This window comes from Mauremys reevesii, linkage group 16 (assembly GCF_016161935.1).
Source record: "Mauremys reevesii isolate NIE-2019 linkage group 16, ASM1616193v1, whole genome shotgun sequence".
In the NCBI taxonomy this organism is placed as follows: domain Eukaryota; kingdom Metazoa; phylum Chordata; order Testudines; family Geoemydidae; genus Mauremys; species Mauremys reevesii.
In genome coordinates, this window is record NC_052638.1 from 29,739,859 (window position 1) to 29,761,623 (window position 21,765).

The window sequence follows — 21,765 nt, forward strand, 5'->3', positions numbered from 1 at the left end:
CAATATAAGACAAGCTATACAGCACTATAACATTAATCATAATAGTTTTCAGGGAAAAAAAAGAAAAACAGAGAAGAGAAGAAAAGAGAAGAAGTTAAATATATTAATTGAGTCTTCTATTCAATTTTTCTTCCCACATATGGAGTCCATAGAAGGTCTTTGAGGCTTTGCACCATTAGAAGCTACTTTCCTGACTGGTTTTGTGCCAGTGTGAGTTCATGAGCTGAGATAATTTGTAGAGGAATTTTGCTCAGTCCTAATTTACCAGAAAAGATGATGCACTAATGTGTTTTTGTGGTATTTCTAATGGTGCCATCGAGGAATTTCTACTTTTTGCAGTGACTTCCCAAACAAAGATGACTGGTACTTCTGTGTTCCACACTCAGAGGGTGGTGATCTGTTCTGAGTCAGTGAATGTAGAGCCTGCTCCTGAGACACATTGAACATTTGCAACTTTCACAGATTCCAGTGGAAGTTTCAGGTGCTCAGCATGAGAAGTTATTTCTAAAAATCAGGCATTTGGAAAATGAACGTGTGTATCAAAGTGTGTCCTTTATCAACCACTTGGCTCATCTTTCAACAGTTCATTTCATTACACAGAAATGCCTCACTTAGGCAACTGGGTTTTTATTTCATGTAAGTAACTTACAAAGAATATATCTCTACAGTACAGGTTATCTAAAACTCTGTTGCCATACTTTAAAAACAAAACAAAACTGTCATCAGCAACACCTGCAGTACTATATTTGCATACATAATTTCATTCTTGTTCAATGTGTATCAAATCTATCTCCAGAACTCATCAATATGCCAATTTAAATTATAGACTACTCCAGTTTTTGTTCGGTAGAGAAGCATTTTACTGCACAAAGCTATCAGTCAAAAGTTAATTTAGGGCCCAAATTCATTTTAAAAAGGCACAGGCAGCGCATGGTGCGTTTTGTTTTGTTTTTCCTGAAGATCTTTTTAGCATGAGTCTGGATTTGATGCATGAATGATTCATGAAGAAAAATAAAGGATGAGTTACAGAGATACATGTCAGCTTGTGAGAAAATTGCAATGAGTTTGTATATTTTAAGCTGTTAACATTGGGAAAATACTTTCCTTTTATTTTTAATTGTGTTGTTATTTGTCAGAATTTAATATTCATATGGATGAATAACACTAATAGCACAAGATTAATGCTGGGGTAACCTGGGAAAATACTCTGCAAACTTACTCACATAGCCAGCCCCCTTGATCTGCAACACTTCTGCAAGTGTTGACTCATTTGAACAGTTACAATCTGAGTGCTCTACAGTTGGCAGTAACTGTGAAGATTATATATACAAGCAGTAATGAATAACTGCTCCTGTTTCATACATGTCCCACCCAAGCAACTGTGCTCCTCTCGGATAATGCAGCTCACAAAAGTAGGAGATCTGAAGATAAAGCTTTACTGATTGACTAGGACATGGCTTTATGATAACACTCCAATGGGGATAGGTAAGGCCAGAGTCTGACCACATTTAGGTCATGATGCAAGTGAGGCTCCTCTTTGATAAAGCTTCCTCACCATAACCAGAATGATAACCCAAAACAGAGCATCTATAATCAGCAAATGGAACAGAGATGACTCTATGAAGTCTGCTAGGCACTTTAACATGCAGATCTAATTTACCATGCAAATGCTTAGATACGTTGTTTATGGCTGGCTGCAGAGATGTGGGAAAGGGGACATGAAAGCATCTATCCTGGCTCTATACCCCTTCAAGATTCCTCTACCCTTGGAGATCATGTGGCGGTCAGTTAGATGAGATTTAGGGCTGCCTTGATTATTTTCTTTTTGATAATGTTATTCTGGGGGGGGTTGGTGAAACCTCATTGAAGATGGTGGGTGTAACAGCTTCCGTTCATTCACGCTAAATGTAAAAAGCAATTCAGCTTCTTTATGGAATAGATAGCTGGAACAATAGAAGCCACCTCCCCAAACACAGGCCATGTGCAAGCCTGGAATAGGAGCTGAGCTGTGCAGTCTGAGGGTTTCAGAATGCAGATGTAGGGAGCTATGTATTGTTTGATGGAGCTCTGCGTGTGAGAGAGAAGCAGCTAAAACAAAGAAGCACACAGAGAAAACAGCAAGGACGCTGACAGTGGCATGCAGAGCAGCATGTAGTGTGACCCTGAGAAAAAGCTAAGAGAGAACTTTGGGGTAGTTGTGTTTAGAAAGAAGCGTAGAACTGTTAGAAAAGAAACTGTCTGCTGCTGTTTGCTTCCTCTTAGATTTTGAGTACATTCTTTATAAATAGTAGAGTTGCATCAAAAAAATACCTGACACCATCATTTCTCCCCCTGTAATTAAAACAATTTGAAAGATCTCAAATATTGGATAACTGCTCTGGTCAAAAGGGATAACACTGTTGGGATTCAGTTTCCAGGAAGAGAAATTGTGAGTTGGAAGTGGTCGCAGAAAATGGAGATGGTCAAAAAGAACTACAATAAGGCCTGCAACATCTGGGGACTTTGCAAAAGAAATAAAAGCAACAATCTGGAAGCTTCCCAGAAAAAGCTAAAATGACTTGCAGGCTAAGATTTAAATCTTTGTTGAGGCAGCAGCTACAAGATATTTGGGCAGAAAGAGAGGCCCAGATGCAATAGTTCTAAGCTGGAATGGCAAAATGGATTACTAATGTAACCAGCCACTGGACTGCCATGGGTCAGAAGCTTTTCCATGAAATACAGGAGGACAAGAAAGCTTTGGTCAACTTAGAATATACTAACAAAAAGGAGCTGCAGCAAGGAAAAAGGGAGCTGAGAAATTACCTTGAGAAGGAAATCAAGAGTCATAGACTCAGGGCTGGCTCCAGGTTTTCTGCTGCCCCAAGCGGGGGTGGAGAGTGGGGAGTAATCGGCAGCACTTCAGCAGCAGCTCAGTAGTACCGTTCCATTCTTTGGCGGTGGGTCCTTCACTCCCTCTCTTCCTTTTCGGTGACAGCTCAAAGAGGAAGAGAGGGACTGAGGGACCCGCTGCTGAATTCCCGCCGAATACCCAGGTGTGACACCCCAATAGCAGATGGAGTACCGCCCATTTGTATTGGCCACCCCAAGCACCTGCTTCCTTAGCTGGTGCCTGGAGCTGGCCCTGCATAGACCACAGTGGAAGTCAGATCCTGGATGTGGAATTGGGCCAAAACTCAAAATATTTAAGGGAAAAACTCCCTGGAATGCTTATTTGACTCAGTTCAATATAACAACCCAAGTGACAGCCTAGAGCCGTGGTGGGCAACCTACAGCCTGTGGGCCTCATACAGCCCATCAGGGTAATCCGCTGGCGGGCCATGAGACAGTGTTTATATTGACTGTCTGCAGGCATGGTCACCTGCAGCTCCCTGTGGCTGTGGTTATACATAATATATTCATAATATACCATATATGGTATGGACACGAAAATAAGTTAGTGCCCAAATCTTGCAAGGTTTGGTATATGGTTTGGAGCCAGCCATCAATCCAACCTGGTTAGGGCAGAGGTAAAAGCTAGAAGGAGAGGGAAAGAAGAGACCCCACCTGAACTGGCAGAGAATGTGCAGAGTCTTATATTCCTGGCATATTCAGATATCAGTGAGGATAGGGTATTGCATGGCATATCTTTCTTAACTTGTTTGTTATACTGAGATGATACTAGTGCATGCTAAAACCATCTAACAGGAACTGATACATATACAAATAGTCTATGATAAAGAGAAGGCTGCCAATCTGAAACTGAACCCAAAGGAATGTGAGTTGTTTTGAAAAGAGGTAATTTACCCTGGGCACACAGTGAGGGAAAAATTTCCACTGACAACAAAAACTGAAGCTGTGAAGAACTGGCCAATTCCTCAGACGTTCACAGCTGTGTAGAGTTTTGCAGGACTCTGCTCCTATCATAAAAGGTCTTAGTTTACTAGAAACAACTCACAAGACCCTGAATATTTGTTAACCACTTGGGTCAGAAGGGGTAATAATACAATATTTGATTAAAGCCCTATGTTTACACAACATCTGATATACACATTGCTATAATGAAGTTGGAATATTTGGAAGGTATGCATATTGTAGTGTCAGTCCTTTTCCTCATTCTGTATCAGCTGTGGCCCTCTCTGCTACTCACCATCTGTTCCCATTCTCAGATTTTTAGAGATGTTCAACAGCATGCATCACTCATTAAAAATGAGATCATGTCTACCGTTCTGAAAGAATCAAATATGGTGCTTAATAAAACATTTTGCCCACAAAACGAAATAGAGACTCAACATGTTACATTGTCTCAGGTCTTTTATTTTGTCTCCCAAGTGCTTTATTTGTTGACAGAATGAAAGGCCTTGAATTAATGCATTTTATCAGTAGAAACAGAATTATGGAAGAACATTGTTAAAATCCCCCACCCCCCTCTTTTGTGTGTGTGTGTGGGGGGAGGGAGAAACAGAGTGAATTAAAGCGCTTGGTCATACCTTGTGTTAACAGAAAATGGTAAGAACCTTGACAAAAATGTGTTGTTGACAGAATAAAGTAAGGGACTTCAGGAAAAAATAGATTGTTGACAAAAAATGAAATATGACCTTGGCAGAAAGTGTAGGTCAACAGAGTATAGCACATTACTTGATTGGTAGAACTTTGTGGGGGGGAAATGCACTCCATCATCTTGTTAATGTGTTATAGTTGACACAATGCATTTAGTTAAAATTAAAAAAAGGAAGCAATTAGACATTTTTTGGTGAACACTGACTTAAGTTCAATGTTTTCCTAATGAAGTATGTCCATGGAATTAATTTAGCACATTTACTTCCACTGCAGCCAATCAGCCAGAACCAGAGTGATTCTTACTCTATCATTACATTTTCCCCTACCCATGTATTCCTCTAGCTAGGTAAACAAGTCAGACTAGATCCTCAGCTAGTGTAAATAGGTCTAGCCAATGTAACTAGGCCAATTTATAGTAGCTGAAGATCTGGCTCACTGAGTTTACTTAGCGCCAGAGTTTCATCTTTCTACTACACCTAACTTCATGTTCAATAGAAAGTGAGAAATCATTGATCATAGAAGAAAAGCACTGTACAGTATGGGTGGGCTGTTAGCAGGAATATCTCTTTCTTCCTCCCTTTGTTTGTAACTACTAATTTTCCTGTTTCCTGAAAAGACCAGTTAAGACAGATTTTAATTATGCTGATTTAATACTTACACCTGTCCTCCCTGCTTTTCTCATATTACGCCTCTAGATCTTAGGGTATGATTCCGAGTTCCAATGTGAGTACTGTGTTACCAAAGAGAGGAACATAACATATTCATATGAGACACAAGCAGAAATTTCTGTCAGAACTAGCTGTGACAGGGAAGCTTTGTTCCCCTAAAAGCCCTTGAGTTTGTCTAATGCAGTGTTTCTCAATCTTTTTGCTACCAGCAGCCAGCTTGCTGCCTTCCTAAACTGTGTCAGGGAAATCTCAGAGTCCAGCAAGGAGGCTGCCATGGACCGGTCACTGAGAAACACTGGTCTAATACATCCATTCTCAAAGATCTAGAGGGGTGGTTTGACTAACACGGTTTTAACCCAACGCACTAGATATAGGTATACTATCAGAAACTGGCACATAAAATTGGCTACTAAAAGGTGAGTGGTTTAGATGGGTCACTATAACATGCCTTAACTTTGGATGTGTTCATTATTAAGGCCTATAAGCGGGTCTCTCAGGCCTTTTCTGCCCCCTGCTGGAGGTGTGTGCCCTGACACCCCCATCCCCACTTAAGGAAAACGCACTCAGGCTGAGCTACTAAGGAGTCACAGTCCTCCAGAGACTTGGGCCAGGAGGAGACATTGACCAACAGGAAGCCAGCAGGCCAGTGAAAAAGGCTTTACCCGCTTTCTTTGCAAGGCAGCACTGAGTGAGCCTGGGGCAGGTAAAGAGCTTTCAAGTATTAGTCCAGATTTCCAGGGCTGGGTCAGACTGGTTACTTAGAAACTGTTGTGTTGTTTGTTTAGTTCTAAGATGTAGACAGCCAAATCTTGAGTTTGGTTATTGTTAACCATTGAAGACTGACATTGAGTTCACAGCATGAGCTATTCTGCTCCAGCCCAGCTGCCTCAAGCTCCTTTCAATGTGCTCCTTGCTGTACTGCTGCCACCAATCTTTTCAATGAGCTCCTCCTGCTGCTGTTGTTGCTATAGAAGCTATGATTGAGTATGCACTATGCAGTCTGGAGCACTAGAGCAGATGCATCGTGTAGATTCTTCATGTGGAAGAAATCTTCTATTAAATGAACAATTGTGAATGGACTGTAGAACTAAGATGAAAATAATCTTATTTTACCATGATTTTATCTTTTCTTTTTTGCTGAGATCAGCAGTGGCTGCAGATGCCCTTTTAATGGCATGGATGGGGTATATTTCATGAGCATAATGTATCCCATGTGCTTTCTAGAATAAACAATGTGCATAGGCTTTTCATATTTCACATTTGACAGCTAACCGATCTAACTTTTATGCAAATTCCAACAAACAAGGATATCACTGGGGGATTCTGGATATCTGGGGAATAGGAATAATTAATAACTCATCTATACATTCAGTTATTTCCTTACCTAAATCTGATATGTGAATAGTCAAAAGAATGCAGCTCCCAGCTAGGCACCTAGTAATGCTGATCAGAGAAATTTAGACTGATCCATATTCCATCAGAATATTCAGTTCCTTCAAAATCAATATGCTTCACAAAATAGTGTCAGTTTCTCCAGAACTTCATTTTGGAAGAAAAACAGTAAAATGATTCCTACAATGTTGAAAGGTCCTGTTTTGATATTTTATGGAACAAAATGTTCTGATTTCACATCTTCAAACAGCTTTCCTTTTCAATTGTTACTGTAATATATTACAAAATTTAAACTCAAAATCAAAATTAAATGTTTTGATTCTGTCCCAATGAAGCCTTTTGATCTATTCAAAATGAAACTTTCCTTTAATGGAAAAAATATTCAGGTTTTCATTCCAATTTGGAATGAAGCTAGATTTCAAAACCTTCAAGTACATGGTGCAGAAGAACTTTCATTCTCTGCACAACTCTAGTACCTAGGGCCCAAATTCTCAATGGAATTTAGGTGCTTAACTCCCCTTAATTTCAAAGGGAGTTAGGCACCTAAATACTTTCCAGAATCCTAATATTTCACTAGCCAGGTTTTCAAGAATGTTCAGCACCCAGTAGCTTCCCTTGGTACTAACAGGAGTTGCAAGGTTCAGAGCACTCTTGAAAATCTGGCTGTACAGACTTTCCTCATTTGATTTTTGTTTCAGTTCCTTGATGGTATTAAATGCATTTAGCATGCCCTTCTACATTGTTACTGCTTCAAAGATTTCTTGGAAGGCTGTAGTAGGTTGGGCAGCCCGTACAAGAAGCAAAATGAAAATAAAATATGTAGAAATCCTTACATTGAAGTAGGTTGGTTGTAGGACAGAGAGACAGATGTGAAGGGGGAAAAAAATCCACAACCAATAAACAGAATACAAAAGTATTCAGAAATTATATTGCCGGGCTCAGCATAGATTGCATACAGTCAGCTATACCAAAAGAGAGTAACACAGTAAATATTGTGCCATCCTAGCAAAACACAGACACATAACAGCTCTTTTGAGATAGTCATTAAAGAAAATGAAAGTAAAATATACATTATACACAAATTAAAGCATAGACAGTCATATTAATTTACTATATTAATAGTATTCTGTGATCCATGTAAACCTGCACACTTTTCTTAGTTAGTCTGAAGCAATTATCACTAAATTAAAATGATTTTTTTAAAAGTTATAGTTGAAGGGAGAATAACATCCTTTCTGAATTGCCTGTATTGGAAATGAACTGTCTGTGGCAGAAGGGATACCAAGTTATTCTTCAACAAAAAGAATGTTAGCAGTCAAGTCAGAAATCTAGAACACATAGTGTCATCTCTGAAGTTACATTAAGACATACAAATTTCACTTTTCCAACTTGGGCTCATTACTTGTATATCTTCTACATCCAAGCATCCATTATAGAAACTTAAGGGTGATAGCAGGATCAGTACTAAGAGCCTGATCCTGAAAGCTATTAAGCACTTCCTTCAATATGCCTCACCTCCCTTTAAATCAGTGGCAGTCAGGGGTTCCCAGTAGCCTGCAGGAATGAATCTTAAGTGCTTATGTGGGGCTGACAAGGTGCATCAGGCTTGCTATGGCCTCTCTGCACATGGATAAATTTCACCCTTAATGGGAGCTAAAGGAATGTTTATCAAATGCATTAGGCCTTATGTATACACATTCCCTTTTCTCCATCTGAGCACCTAAATAATGATTGCAATGATTCCAAATTGAACACCATTCATCCCTTAAATGTCTCAAGTGATGAGTTGGGTTGTACTATATAGTTCTGTGATGGGGCACCCCATCCCTCCCGACCATGCCCTCAATTCCTCCACTAGTGCACAGCAATGTAGCCACATCTTTGTGTTCTTTTACAATTTTCTAGCCCCTTCTCCATGTGTACTCCCCACCCCCTCTGTGCTTGTTTTAAACCACTTGCCTCTTAATGGGCTAATTAGCTCATTAACTTCCTAGCCCAAGTCTGGCCTGGTAATCAGGCACACACACCTGACCAATTAGGCCTTCTCCGGGGGAATGTTATTAGTCCAAATAGTGATCAGAATCTGGCTCAAGCTCTGTCTCTCAGTATTGTGTCACAAATGCCCATGATAGCCAATAGAAGCTGCACATCAAAATTTTCAAGTACACTTTAGAAGTGTAAAGGTATGTGTTCAATCTTTATTAACTTTCCAGAACAAGTCATGATTCCTCTTTTATGTAATTATGTGTTTTTCAGGTATATTCTAAGGCACAGACTAATATTTATGTACTCCACATATTCTGTGGTGTTCCTCACTTGAAAGTTCCAGATTAACCTAAAATAGCACTTTCAGATACTCAGAGAAAGAGAGACCTTTTTCTTTTGTTGTCTTCTGTTTCACACTATAGTTTGCCATCTTTTTTGCTTTATAGTGTATGCATGGCAAATAGCTTTTAAGTGTGATTAAACTCCAGAGCAAAATTGGGGCATTTAATAAAGGTGAACAGCTATTTAACTGCTTTATATAAAAGCAATGGTGATTCTTCTTATTAAACATAAATCCACTTCAGGAAGTCTGCAGTTTTTTCCCCTTGACTTTGATTCCCCTCACCCCATCTTTTCTCCTAGAAAAAAAGAAGCAGTAATGGAATTGCTGCAGCATGATAAAGAAGCACTTTACAAAATCATTAGAACAGACTCTAGCTCATGTGAATACTTAAACTCGACATCTAAATATATCTTAAGGATCTGGGCCTTAGAGCTAGATTTACCAGGATATTTAGTTGTGCAAGATACAGATTGTCCCCTAGTGGGTTTTTCACTGAATTCAAGGAGAATTCAGCACATAGACTCTTTTGGAAATTTTACCAGGTGCGTATCTGCATCTTTAGGCACTCAATATCTTTACAAACCTATACTAACTGCATTACAGAAAACCAAAACATAGGTAGGAAGACAGATTTCTGGGTTGACTTGTGGTATTTGATTAAAACAATATATATCTCACTAGTCTGGATTACTTTGACAACAAGCAAGGTAAAAATTGGCAGTTTTGGAAGTTTTTTCCTTTTGAGATTTCTCCAGATATATCAAGTCAAATATAATAAAGCATATGCATTTTTTTCCTTTTCAGTGCCTGTTTCTTTTCCCATTGCTCCATGGACCAAAACTGCTGAGTTTTGCACAGATCTTGCTTTAAGGAGAAGAGGGAAGGATGCAGGGGGGGGGGGGGGAGAGTGCTTCACTCTGTAAGGGGATACAAAGAATTACTTGCTCCATGGTGGGAATTGTGACTCTGGTCCTACTAGGTGCAATTAGATTCTACCCCATTACACAGGACTGTATCTAAAGACTCAACCTAGATGTAAAAGATGAAATCTCTACTTGTTTTAACAGTGCTGATAGGTCTTTTCACACTCTAAAAGCCCTTTTGTCACCACAGGTTTTTGTAGCTGCTTCTCAGGAAAGACCGTTAATCCTCATCTCCTCTCTTGTTTCATTTCCTTTCTTATCTCTGTAAATTCATTTCTCTCTCTCTCTCTCCTTCTTTCCCTGTCTATTTCTAACATCCATATGAGTTAGCTACAAATGTTAAACTTATACCCTCCAATACAAAGACACTTCTCTCTTTTTCCCCCCCTTTAAATAACTTGAAACATTCTGGGCCAAGTGGAAACCTTGGATGTTTCCCTTTTGGAAGTTTTCCACTCCAATGCTTGCTGATATCAAGAGACTCTTTTTTTTTTTTTATAAAAAGGACATTTCCAGCATGCTCTTCCCCCTCCACCCATCTTAAGTGATTGTATATTTGTGGGGGAAGAAATTGAAATGAGGAAATAAAAAAACCAAACAATAAAACAATTTTTGAAGAATCACAGGAAGGAATAGAATCTAGTTTCCTTTCTTTTTCACTGCTGTATTGTCTATTGGATGCTAACAGGAGTGAGAGCAGTAACTTTTAAATGTGCATTTATTTTGAGGTTACTGAAGTCAGCAGCCCTTGCACTGAATACACATGTAGAACAGACCTATTAGATAAGGAAATGTCACTTTTTTACATAGTCATTTTTCAGAGTAGTCCTGCATCTTACATCTCATTCTGAATAAACATAGGTCTGAATATTAAAACATCTGCAGCCATTAGGTCTAAGAAATTTGAGCCCAGATCCAGGTCCTCGTGCAAATGGCCCCTTTCTTTATAACACACACAACCTTCAAACTTTGAGGAATTCAAAATCTAGATGTAGATCCAAATTTGATAGCTTTAACCTGTCTCTAATTATTAATTCAGTGATCACTATTATAAATTTGCCAGTTACCTTAAATAACTGTACCTCAAACCCTGCTGTACAGTCAGACTTCGTGAAATAAAATCTTTCTAGCCGTAACCTCCATAAACAGGATATGTTTTTCAACCATTATTTATGGGTGGGGGTCAGAATACAAAAACCTGGAAACAAATACAATATTTTGTTACTGTTGCTCCCTTGCCACACACACTCTTGAAAATATTCCTACTGTACTATTTTGATCTGCATTTTCTTTGATTCAGATATGTGGAGCACAGTATAATTGAATCTTCCAAGATCCATGGCATTAAGCAACTACTTTAAAAATACTGAATACTTCAATGTAATTTTCTTGTCTAAAACAGGTTAGCAAACATCAGACTATATATATATAATATAGTTAGCATATCTTGCAAGCAAATGGGATGGTTATTTCTTTATTTTCAATGTGGCTCTTTCCATTAGCACATCTAAAAAGACTGTATATTTTAACTTTATTTGTCAAGGACAATTTAAAATTACTGATGCCAAAATAAATGTTATGTTTAAAGAGCATTCAAATCTAGCACTGTTGTTGATGGAAAAATAATTTCAAACCATTAAGTTCAGGGGTTAGAAACATTCTCTAGCATGTTGTGATACCTCTCTCCTTCAGAAAAAAAGAATGTCAAGAAAGGATTGCTGCAAAGATTACATATTGAAAATGTTTTCTGTTTATATCAGTAATATACTGCAAGTTAGTGGTTGGATTGTACTTTTACATACAGTCCTGGGAAAGGCGGGGACATGGATTTGTACAGAACTTGTAGTCCAGTCCTAACTCTATGTATGTACCAATTGTAACAGGGAGTCTCCCCGCTTAAGAGTAGAGATGCCTAGTAGTCAGCCCATCACCTCATCACATGGCATGGCCCTTTAAGAATTTGAAAGGCTTTGTTGTTACACACACACACACACACACACACCTGACCTAGGTCCTAGAAGATCTTGATAGAGTAGAAGAGGTCCAGTAGTGCTTGGGAGGAAATCCCATTGCTGTGTCTTTAGGGGCCAGGAACCTGGCAGTGAAGGCAAGGTGAGTCTCCCCTGTCACAAAACCAGCTGGAGAAGACGACCAGTGTAAATGCTGCCTCCTCCCTCCCAGCAGGGCAGATGCCAGCAGGAGAAGTCTGGCCTGCTGATCCTCCTGAGTCTGAGGACTAACTGGGGGAATGGGCCAGCCAAGGGAGAAGTGATCTAAGGCCTGACAGCTGGCTAAATTACAATCCAGCTTCAAGAAGTGGAGCTGGGAACTCCTGGCTTGAGGAGAGAGGTATAACTGCCTGAACTACCTAGCTACAGGAGGAGGGGTGGGACTCCTGTTTAAGGAAAGACTGAAAGGTAACCCAGAAGGGACTGGGAACAGAGCCCAGCAGGTAGGCTTGGGGTAAGCCCAGAAGCAGCTTTTTATTTTGGACTTTAGTTTAGTCATGTTACTTCCCCTGTGCTCATAACTGTTATCCATGTCTTTGTTACTGAAAGTTAAACTACTGCAACATGCTCTGCAGTATTAACACATGCCTCAGGATACACTTATGAATTGTAGATGGGGTCTTTGACAGGTAGAAAAAACTAATCCAAGGCCACACAGAAAACCAGAGTCAGGACCAGGATTAGAAACCTAATCCACTAGACCATAAAATAGACCATAATGGGCTCCAGGTGAGGTATTTAACCTCTTTGAAACACAGGTTGGTTTTTTTTTTTATAGTGAGGGTGTGATATGTAGTAATGTTTGTTTTTTCTGTCATGGAATATTTCTGTACTGTATAGTAAGCCAGATCTTTTATGTATTCAGATTATTTTGAAAATACTTAATAAGATGGAATAAAGAAATCAAAATTACATTTGGACAGCCAAATTGTGAGATGAATAATGCAGGTAATTTAAAATGGCTGAGTTTTAGAAAGTTAGAAGAAACACTTTGTGATTGAATGCACCAAGAGAGAACCTTTGCTGTTGTGTATGCTGGTGAGCATTGTAATAATTGCTCGACACCCCCCCCCCCCCAATTATAACTCCCAACAGCTCTAACTGCTCCTTAATGCTATGTGAAGCACCATGTTTTAATGGTGCACCACGCTGCTGCTAAACAGCAGTTAAACCCAGTGGTTAAATGATTGCGTTGAGTGCTATTGAAAGTCAATACCACGTGGCCACTTTTTTTTTTTCTTTTCTAATTGCTAGCTCACTGAGGCTTTCAACAGCACTCAACCTCCAGGGCCAGTTTTTACATTTTTTTTCCTCTGAATGGCAAATTGTGGAGATTTTAAACCCTTAATTTTGCTTCTTTAATAAAAAGTGGAAATTAAAAAGCCAGTGTGACTTAAAGTAAGTGCCCCTGAAAACTGTGGTTATGCAAATCCCATTATACATAATAATAATAAAAAAACAAAACCCAATGCTGGACAATAGGAAGGGAAGGGGAAAGACTGCAGGAGGGGCCAAGACAAAGTTCTGTTGGCCAGCAAGATGTGGGAACGTTACTGAGATGATATGGGAAACCCAGGGGAGAAGCAGTGATTCAGGCAGCTCAGCTGCAATGACGGACTCTGCAAAATGCAGGGGGAGGCCAGGGGAAAAAGAGAGCTGAGTAAATTCCAGGGGATCAAGAGGGAAGTCAGTACCCTATAAAGGAACAAGGAGCAACCCGAAAGAATGCACAGGAACAAGAGCTGGTTATATACAGGTCAGTGATAAATGAGGAAGCTGTTTGGAGGTCCGGGAGACCAGAGGAAAGCTAAAGTAGGTCAAAAGGCAGTTGAATTATGCAAAGCAGTGCAAGAGGAGGTAACACGGAGGGCAAACAAAGAAAAGGGTTTGAGCAAAGACAGTGGGTCAAGTTGGAACTGAAAAAGGAGGGGAAAACATGCATAGCTCAACGGTTCAATCAGTGGCATCAGTTATACACACACATTTACAGAGAGAAGAAACAAGTGTAATGGTTAGAAACATTTTAGGATGGTGCAGATATTGCTAGACTTAGTGCTTATTGCACTGCTTTTATCCCAAATTAAGACTAAATGCCACATTAGGCACCTAAATCCCTACATCAGGCCTCTCTGGGATCCACAAAAGCCCTGCTCAGCTGCTGCCTAACACTGTAGGTACCTGAACTCACTCAGCACCTTAAGTTTTTGCAATAGAAGTTGCTTAGGTTTCTGCTTCTGAGCATATGCACTGTAGCCCATGACACACATCCAGACATCTAAGCCCCAGAGTGATGCACAAACCAAAGGAATATAGGCGTGCCTCCACCTAACTTGCCTGTGGGGCCTGATCCAATACATGTGCTCAGAGTTCACCTATCAGATCCATGGATCTTATAAGTGAACTTAGACAAAATGGTAAAGGGAGGTGCCTCCCTCCAGCCTGGATTTCAGCATCAAACTCTCTTAGAGGGGCAAAGTTTAGCATGCATTCCTCGACTTGGCATCCCTAGGGTGATCAGATAGCAAGTATGAAAAATCAGGATGGGTTCGGGAGTAATTGGCACCTATATAAGAAAAAACCTCAAATATCGGGACTGTTCCTATTTTATAGGGACATCTGGACACCCTATGCATCCCCCATTGACTAGTTTAGGTGAGGTGCTGCCTAATGTGCTGGATTTTGTGAGTCCCATTCTGAGGCTCCTATCTCTCTTCATTCCTTATATATGGAGGCTACATAGACTAACTCTGCCTTTGTGAAGTTCTTGGTTCTTTATAGTTAGGCTCGGTGATGCTGAGTATCACCATGCTTAAGATCCTTTTGTGAATCTAGCCCTCACTGTGAGGTGGAGAGTCTGTGTGTCAATACTATTCCTAGATCTTTGTCCTATATACCATTAGGGTGGGAGGGACAGTTGTGTATGAAGAAGAGGTGGGCCATTGAGCAAATAGGACTTTTCTAGAGTGGGCGTGCATTAAGCAGCTGTCATGCCACAACTGGTCAATTGTTCTAGCCGTGTTGGTCCCGGGATATTAGAGAGACAAGGTGGGTGAGGTAACTTTTTTTTTTTTTTTAATTGGACCAATAAAATAGGGAGGCAAGCTTTTGATCTTATACCGAGCTCTTCTTCAGGTCTGGCCAAAGTGCGCTAGAAGCAATGCTTTTCAGTATGACAAACGTTCTTTTCAGCAGAAAGCTATTGCTGGATGATGGCCTGGTGTTCAGGCCAGTGCTTGAGTCCTTATGAGGAAAAGTCCACCACAGGGCTGCGAGATGGAAGGAGAATTAAGGAGAAACAAAATTTGTAAGAGTAAACTCTCAAATAGGCTGATGACTTAAATAATGGATCTGAATGTCTTCCTGTGACAAGCCACCCCATAAAGGCCTTTCTCTAAAAGGGCAAGCCCAAAGAACCAGGTTTGATGACAATTCTTAGTATCTGTTGAGGCCTCCACCAAATGCTATTATAAGCCAGGATCCAATCTCTGAAATCAAAGAAGAGAAAATGTTCTGCTGTTTAATCTTGTGAACTGTTCCCTTGGTTACTATCTGGAAACAAATGAAGCTTAAAAGTGATAGTTGCCAGTGAAATGTTACCCAGACCACAGTGTTAATTTCCAATAGAGAGTATGGTCATGAGTAAGACCCTTGGCCTCAGCTATGCTTAGTCTTAACATCTTAAAATAACCAAGAGAATTATAATTTTAGGGACAAATCATCAGCTGGTGTAACTCCACTGACTCCAATGAAGTTATGCTGTTTTATATTAGCTAAGGAGATTGCACTTGATTTTGAGTTTTTTGTACTAGGGGGGTGGGGAATTAAAATATGCATAATCATAGAAGTGGCCCTATAGAGAACCATATTTATAGTGCTGTTACAGAGGAATCTAGACCAGGAGATTATAATTAGTGATATAGAGTCATGTGTTTCTCATTGTGAAAATTGCTTAACTGAACTCTGCTTACTTATAAAAGTCCTATTTGTAGATTTAAGGCCTTTTCTTAGTAGATAGATATGGATTAAAAATATGGGGGTGGGGGGCATAGGGGAAGCTTCTTATCTTGCAACCTGTCTTTATTTAGCAAGCTTCTTCATGTAATCTTACTTTATCTTTTCACTTCTTGTTAAGAGCCATGCATTCATTGTTCATTCTTCCATACCTCTTTCACTCATGAAATCTAGTTAATTCTTTTCAAAGATGCTCCTTTTGTATTTGTGATAATAAGTTCAGCACGCCACAAGAAGTCATGCTAGTCTATACTTTCCCACTTCACAAGATATCATCAGGGCATATTTTTAGGTATCTTGTAAGATTAACTTTCACATCAATCTATTTTCTAAGCCCTCTGAAACTGGAGACAGCTTGCTGTTATTAGACTGCATAGTGGATATTAATTCCTGTATGTGGTTTTTTTTTAGTTGAATGGTGATGGAATGAACCTGTTCTGAAGCATGTTAAATCTGCACATTTGAGTGCTTTGATGCCAATGTTCATTTTACTTCAAGGTATCTTATTTTCATCTTCATAAAATTAAATGCTTGCATGTACCATATAATTAAATTTAGCCACACCAGAGACTCCAGTATGTGCATTTAACAACTTCTGACTGCATCTCTATTTATACTTTGGTCAATTTTAGCAAATCAGTTAATTTACCCAAGATGCAGCTTACAACTTAGCAACAAAAGAGGTGTGAAAAGGCCCCTTTTCAGTTAGTCTTCACTGTAATGGGAAAAAGGTGTGGATGCATCTGTTTGTGCATACTGCTAGGGTAAGTGCATACTTGAATGGAGAGCTGGGACCCTGCTTTTGGGTTTGTAGTTATCCACAGTGTGAATTCTAACCATAGGGTTTTGCATATACACATGACATGGTCATGCATTTTTCTGGGACATTTATGAAGGCCTAGAGAACATTTACTTCTCATGATTATTTACAGTATTGTTCCCATATAAATAGAGCGTGCGTCAGCTTTCCTAAACAAGGTTCCCAGACACACAGAAGATCACTGGCACTTGCCTACAAGGAGACTCAAAAATATATTCTACTAAACGGCTGATAAAGATCAGATCTAAGAAAATGACCCCAAACAGAACATCAGGACAATGTTGTGGCTCTAAGAGCTTGTCCACACAGAGAGGCCCAAGACAGTTAATATGAATTACCTAAAGGTGTGAATTTGAAGTGAATTAGTTACATAGCATTAACCCCTGTGTGGACACTCATTCAGAATTATTCAGGCCTTTTATTCAGTTTATCTTAAAGTGAACTAAGAACTGTATAATAACTAGCAAAACAGTGAAAACTCCAGCTATTTCAACGTGCTGCAGCTTACCTTATAAACAATCATAATATGAATTGTGCATCTCACCAATATTCCACACTCGAAAGTATCTGTCTTCTGTACTTGGGTTTTATACTGCTAGCCACCACTGTAGTACCTGAGCACCTTCTGCATAAAATCAATAGCAAAGTCCGTAGTGGAGTCTCTGACACTTGTTACTTTTGAGGGATAAAATCTCTAGATGGGGTAAAACCTATGCTTGGGATCGGGATCTTGTGTGTTAATTTTTTTTTTTTAAAGATATTAATTAGCTGTTTGTGGCAGTGATGTCGAGAGAGTCATTCCTATCATCACACTGATGGAATTCTGACTCAACTCGATAAGTGGGCTAGAACAAGGGAGTGAGACAGACTTTTGTTCCCTTATGGATAAACCTGATGTTCGTAATATGTACATGTGGTGATAGGTATGTTAGAAAGGCATAGACAAATATGAGCAAAACCTCAGTTATGACAATAGATAAAGAATACAATTCTTTCTCTTACTCTCCCTCAACCAAATGCAGATTGAGTGTTCTAAAATCTGCTTCTCAATGGATATCTAGTAAATACACAATGTTAGCTAGAGGATGGCAGAAAGAAGGGAGACAGAAGAAGAGGAAGACACAATAGGAGGTCTAATTAAAAAAACAACAACTTCCTTATAAGACATGACAGGACACTATGTATTTACCTCAAGTTATACTGGGAGGAGGTTCCATTAGAGATGGAATCTAAATCACATTTTGGGTCTCCATTCTAAATTGTTTGCATTTATTTTGTACAATGACTGTTAATAATTAACTTAAAAAGGAAAGGAACATCATGTCCACAGTATGGAGAAAGCTCTGTCCTCCAATGCAGAGGAACTGCAACAATCTTGAGGCCTGAAAAGATTGTATTTTACTGCTTTTGTGGAGCTTAGTCATTGGTGAATGAGCCACAAACCAGCACGAGAGTTCTAGAGGTAGTAAAATCCATTTTTTTTCGAGGTATGCACTGAACAAGAAACCTTTCAAAAAGAAAAAGCAAGAGCCTTTGGTCACTACCCTTTCTGTGAAGCCAACCAACAATTTTGGATTCTGGATGTGTTTTAAAGACCATAATCCTAGCTTTCAAACTCTTACGCTCTTTGATCATAGCAAAAACACATGCCATCATTATATAAGGGAGCAAGGCTTTCTATATCAGGGACTCTTGCCTTCAGTTTGTTCATATTGCCAGACATTGCCTTTAATCTTCTGTTTAATGTTAGAGAGGGACTCCTGAACATTATCCAGCTGTATCTATAGTGCAGCTGCCTTCAGATCTTATGCTGTGCCTCCTGAAGCGTCAGAAGTGGCTGTATCGCCAACATATCTGGCTGTCTAAAGATTTAGCAAGTAGCTATGTCCTCATTAAAATCCACTTTGGATTTCAGCAGTTTTTTCCAAACAAATGGTAGCCAAATAATATGGATAACGGGAAACAAAGTGGATGCAACATAAGCACTAATAACAAAACAGAAAGCAAAAGGTTGAAACCTTACCTACTGATTTTACCAACCCTTGTATGTCTCAGTTATGTCTCCCAGTGGTTCTCAACATTTTTACTAAGTTACCTACTAACAATATTTTGTCTTTTGTTGGCATCCCACCCAAAGTGTGTGTGTGTGTGTGTGTGTGTGTGTGTTGGAGTGTGTGTGGTTGAATAATAGGTCAGCATCCTTCACTACTGCTGCCTCCCCCCCTTTTGCCCTGCAGAGGGGTCACTGACGACATGCTGCAGCAACCTCTGCCTTGGCACTGCAACTGTATTCCTAGCTGGTACAGTGGGGTGAGGGGGTGAGGTGGCAGAGGGGAAGGGAGAGAGAGAAGTGTTGGAGAGTGAGTCTGCACCTTGCATGTACTCCACAATGGTGGCTCCTGTGGGACTGGACCAAGCTTGCCAACAATGGTGGCTCCTCTCCCATGAGACTGGGCCTGGCTCCCCATTCAGGGCATTATGACTTGGCGCATGCGGCTGCAGCACCACTTAGGTTTGTTCGGCCTGTGCCTCCATCATGAGAGAGGGGTGGCCAGGACAAACCACATGCACCAGTGGGGAGATGGGCCACGAGCTGCTGCTGCAGGGTGGGCTTGCTCTCCAACCTTTCTGGGCCTCCCCTTCACAATGGCCTTGCAACCCACTAGAAACTTCCTGCAACCTACTTCCTGCAGGGTGGGTTGTGGCCCACCAGGTGGGAATTACTGCACATCCCACAGCCCATAACACTCTCTTTTATAGCTTTTTCCAGCGTCTGTTTACTTTCCTTCCTGGCTTAATTATCTTGTGGTTTTAATTTCCTCCACTGAATTTCATTAAACTCTTTACAGGTTCAACTTTTTGACAACCATTGGCCGGGTGTAATACTTAACCTTGATCACATGGACAAGGCCATCATCTAAGTCTGTCACTTTCCTGCTGCCGTTTGCTTTTCTCCCATTGCTGCTTTGCGATTAGTGCTCAGGCTTCAGTCATACACTACAGTGTTATGCATGTAGGAACGTGTGCGTTCCAGGAGAATAGAGAAATGGATATTTTAAAAGCTCACTCTGCCTGTCTCATTGCATTTTAATTTAAATATACTTTTTCATTATATGTTTTTGATAATCTTTCTAATGTGCTACACCTTTTAGCTGTTTGTGATCTTGAAGAAAATGCTAAGTGCTTTGGGATGCCTGGCTAGATGCTATGTCTTTAGAGAAAGTGAAAATGGTGGTTGTTGTCATGCTGTTGATCTTCTGCTTATTTACTCGCATTACATGTCGCAATCATAACTGTATTATTAAGGTTATGTCAGACTTTCTTGATAAATCCTATTTTTTTAGATTTAGAATTTGTATGAGAGTTTATCATTCTTTGCTAAAACACATCATGTAACGTCTCACCTTGGGAACAAATTTTGGAAAATCTGCAGGGGAAAATTTTTTTTTGGAAAACTCTGAAGTCTTAAATGGGAAACTGTGCTTTAATGTATGACAATAAAAGCTTTACACCACACTACTGTCAAACGTTGCCTATCCTCTGTATGTAAATGATGAGCTGCTGATCACTTTCAAGTGGTGAACAATATAGACCTAAACCACTGTTGTAAATATTTCAGATTTTGCCATACCATCTTCCCAATCATACTCTCTTGTCTTAAGCCATCACCTCTATGTTATTATAGGATAAGAAAACACAGGGCATATGGGAAGGGTATGTAGGCTTGGTAGAATTCTAACTTTTAATTTCAGCAAATAGAATTGATTATTTAAAAACATTATTAGATTTTTGTCTATTTAAATTTTCACAGTTGGAAATGATGGGAGTCAGACAATGGTTATTTAATGAAAGTAGATGCTGATATTTTAAAAAAAAAACAACTTATAACTTCTAAAACACAATTTGTCAAAATATACTAAATAAATATCCTTAAATCAAACTCTAAATTCTCAGAGTAAGGAAAAATGCTGCTTAGCTGTAAACTACAGTTGTTATCAATGGAAATATTTGTTGTCAATTTGTATGTGTGGTGAAATCAATATTTACCTTTTTTAAAAATTGAATCCTTCCAGGCCTATTTATATGTTACTTTCACTAAAGACTGGGGTTCGAATTCTGTTGGCTCAAGGGGGAGTCTGAGAATTTAAATCCTACTTAAAATAGCTCAAAATAATGAATCAGAAACGTTGGACTATGCAGAATTTTTTTCCAGATGTGATCTTTATGAAGACAATAATTTCTTTGGGGAAGGGTTATAAAAGAGGTTCTGTTCGGGTGGTGGTAATTCTGCTATCAACCCCCTCCCCCCGGTCAGACATGGATAGAGATCTTTTTAATATTATTACACAGATAAATACTACTGAAAATTGTAGAGACAAGGTGACTGAGGTAATATTTTTTTTTTAATTGGACCATCTTCTGTTGATGAGAGACAAATTTTGGAGCGTACACAGCGCTCTTCTCCAGGATGGGAAACTAAGGCTTTGTCGACACTGCCTCACTTTTAGTGACAGCCTTGCTGCTAAAAGGCGTGCAGTGTAGCTGCCTGTGTGTTGGCAGGAGAAAGCTCTTCTGCGGACAAAAAACTTCCGCCCCGGCGCTTTTCGTCAGAAAAACTTTTGTCATTTTGGTGTGGGAGTGGGGAGGGGGGGTGTTTTAACACCCCTGAATGATAAAAGTTTTGCCTATGAAGTTCCAGTGTAGATAAATACAAGGTTTGAACAGATTGTTTAGCATAAGTATTTAACACATATTTCAAGCGGCAATTTCACCTTGAATGGTCCCTTGAAATGTGTGTTAACTACTTATGCTGAACAATCTGTTCAAACCTTGTATTTAGCAGTGACACTTTAAGTTAGTTTTCCAGACCTGGAGAAGAGCTCTATGGCCTTGGTTACACTGGCGCTTTACAGCGCTGCAACTTTCTCGCTCAGGGGTGTGGAAAAAACACCCCTCTGAGTGCAGCAAGTTACAGCACTGCAAAGCACCAGTGTAAACACTGCCCCAGGTGGAGGTGGAGTACCTGCAGTGCTGGGAGAGCCCTCTCCCAGTGCTGGCACCGTGACCACACTCGCAC

At 39.8% G+C, this 21,765-nt stretch overlaps 2 long non-coding RNA genes across 4 annotated transcripts in view; one reads left to right on the forward strand and one right to left on the reverse strand.

Moving 5' to 3' along the window:
• Window positions 1–4,087: 4,087 nt before the first annotated feature.
• Window positions 4,088–21,765, reverse strand: part of LOC120384562 — a 119,562-nt gene continuing 101,884 nt past the window's right edge. For all 3 annotated transcript variants that reach the window (XR_005588946.1, XR_005588948.1, XR_005588949.1), the window contains 2 exons: window positions 5,195–5,266; window positions 4,088–4,205 (listed from right to left, as the gene is read on the reverse strand). This is a non-coding gene — a long non-coding RNA (uncharacterized LOC120384562). The remainder of the gene's footprint in view (window positions 4,206–5,194; window positions 5,267–21,765) is intronic.
• LOC120384561 lies at window positions 8,696–20,193 on the forward strand. The gene is made up of 3 exons (XR_005588944.1): window positions 8,696–8,779; window positions 16,280–16,366; window positions 19,538–20,193. It is a non-coding gene; the product is annotated as an uncharacterized LOC120384561 (long non-coding RNA).